The sequence below is a fragment of the Littorina saxatilis genome, linkage group LG3 (genome assembly GCF_037325665.1).
Source record: "Littorina saxatilis isolate snail1 linkage group LG3, US_GU_Lsax_2.0, whole genome shotgun sequence".
Lineage (NCBI taxonomy): Eukaryota > Metazoa > Mollusca > Gastropoda > Littorinimorpha > Littorinidae > Littorina > Littorina saxatilis.
Genome location: NC_090247.1, coordinates 37,567,266 through 37,570,026, shown reverse-complemented (window position 1 = coordinate 37,570,026; position 2,761 = coordinate 37,567,266).

Sequence of the window (2,761 nt, the reverse complement as noted above, 5' to 3'; positions counted from 1 at the left end):
AAAGATTCATTTACATTCTACTTCTGACCAAGGCATGTTTGGTACCTACTGAATCCTTGTTGCGTGTAGTTTTACGTGGCACGTTGCCCAAAGTTGTATTCTTGAGGAGCATAAAATAAAACGTGTTACAAAGTTATCTCAAAACTCTGCAGTGACTGCTCGCGCAGCAGGTCAGCTAATTATAGCACACAGCCTCCACAGACAGGTTTCGAGCCGAGACCATATGAGTCGCCGCTCCTGCGGCTCGTCAAAAACTGCACGCACTGCAGTGTTTTCAGTCACGAGAATAAAATAGCTTCGTCAATCCACGCGGCAAGGAAGTCGCTCGATTTTTGCGTGCAGCACGAAGAAAACAGACATGCAAGAATAGCGACGGGTTCAAGTTTAGGTCGCTCCAGGAGAAAAATTCTTTTGGATGTTGGCCTTTAAGGTACAGTATTAAACACAATGTCAAAGAGGTTTTATGAGAGACATTTTCAAAAGGTGTGTCTGTGCATAGTTTTGGTTTCGTAAACTCCGGGTTCTGCCCACAGCCCTCTTTTGATTGGATTATTCTCAACTCCCTAGCTGTTAATGTTTTCAGTTATAAAACATGCCTTGGCATTATGTCAACTTTTTTGGTATTTTAATAACATCTGATGAAATATATCCATCTAGATCAGGCTTAGACTCAGAAAGACTTGTATTTCGGCAACAGCACGATGACTGATGAGCGACTCAATCACGTAACGAGATATGCGGTTCGTAAGTACAGTGTCACGAGATTTTGTCGAAGTAATTCGATGCTAACCCTGCAGACTTATGTTTTGGAACATTTAAAACACATTATTTTGTGTTTGTTTCCATGTTTTTGTGTACAATTAAACTTCCCTTTTAAGACACCCCACCCCACCCCCAATTTAAGGCCTCTCCCCTTTAAAGGCTTGCTTTTGTAGACTTTCTGTTCATACCTTCTGTAAACATAACCTCCTTTTAAGACTCCCTCCTTTTTAAGACCTGAACTTCTCAGATGTTTGGAGGTCTTGAAATTGGGGTCCAGTAATTCATGTTGTTTTGGTGGTTGGCCGCAACGAATTCCGCAGTGATCCATACCAAATCAGTACCTGGCGAGCGTTGGTCAGTATTGCAATTGATCACCAATAATGCATTGGAATAAAAATGAATAAAGTAAAATAAAACAAAACAAAGCAGAGTAAAGAAACAATAAAATTTAAAAAATTAAAAATTAGAGCGCTGACAGGAATCGAACCTACGATCTGCCGAATGAGACATTCTTGCTTTAAGGATAAAACTAAACAAGAGATCCAAAATAGGTCAGACCCAGCAAACAATTTTACGTTGTATTCACGTTATATTCACGTTGGGTTACGTTGGGTTTACGTTGCGTTTCAACGTTTTTTTTACGTAGATTTGTATGGACGAAATCACGTGGGAATAACGTTGGAAAACAACGTTGCATTTTACGTGACACCAACGTGAATGCAACGTGAATTATTGGTGGAAGTGGATTGTTCGTAAAAACATTACGTGAATTTTACGTTGTCACAACGTGAATTTTTGGTTGTGGTTGTGGTTTGGTTGAAATTGCGTTGCATTTTTACGTAATGTCCACGTGAATGGAACGTAAATTTTAGGTCAAAATTTAGATCAAAAATTACGTGAATTCTACGTTGACACAACGTAAAAGTTGTGTTTTGGTGCATTTTTCCTGATAAAATTGACGTGAATTACACGTCGACACAACGTGAATTTTTGGTTGTGGTTGTGGTTTGGTTTGATTTCGACGTGAATGCAACGTTGAGAGTGAATGTAGGTTTTGGTATATGTATACACGCACACACACCAACTTTCACACTCAGTCACAGATCATAAGGACTATTACATGTAACACCATAAACTCAAGATACGATCAACAATTTTATTTCATAACAAAAACATGCATATTATGTTGCGGAGAAACTAAAAATGCACGCAGCTTTGCAGGGCAACAGCACAGCATATTCAATCGATTTCATTCTTTGTCCTGGTGGTCCTCTTCTCCCAGGCAGTCCTTCCTCTATGCGCCTCTTTGATGCTGGTCGCTAAACAAAGCAAAGACAGCACATTGATATTAGTGACACCAGAGCCTCCATAATGTCTGGAGTAGAAATACACATCTTTTCAACTTAGGTCACTTTTTAGTAACTTTCCACTGCCTACTATGTCTCTGGCCTACTGCCAACTGAGTGTTGACACTACATGTATTTCTTTTTAATATATGAAATGAAGCATTATGTCCCTTCTTCGAGCCTTGTTGTGTCAGATTTAGGCCGCAAGCCAAGACAACAAAAGACTGTGTGCCAGTGTGTATTCCTTCCATAAGAAATGAAGTATTTCAAACGAAAATTGATCGTTTCAGAACAGTTTGGGGGTATTTTATTTGTATTTGCATCATTAAGACATTTGACCTGGAAGGGAAACTGTCTTTAATCTGTGTACAAGAATTAAATGTTTGTAATTGTCCAAACACAAATAACATCCGTTACTGCTATATATATACGAATCACACACACTCACACACAAACTCACACTAGCGCGTCACCTTATTCCCACTACTATGAGTTATACACAACTACAATAAGCGATAAACGTTTCATATGCTGATCAGGATGCAATGAACTTTGACACGCTCCAATTAAAGCCCATTATAGGGGCCGGTGTCCGTCTCTCTCCTTGAGGATAAAAGGGCTCACAGCCTTTTCAACATTGTTATCAAAATCAA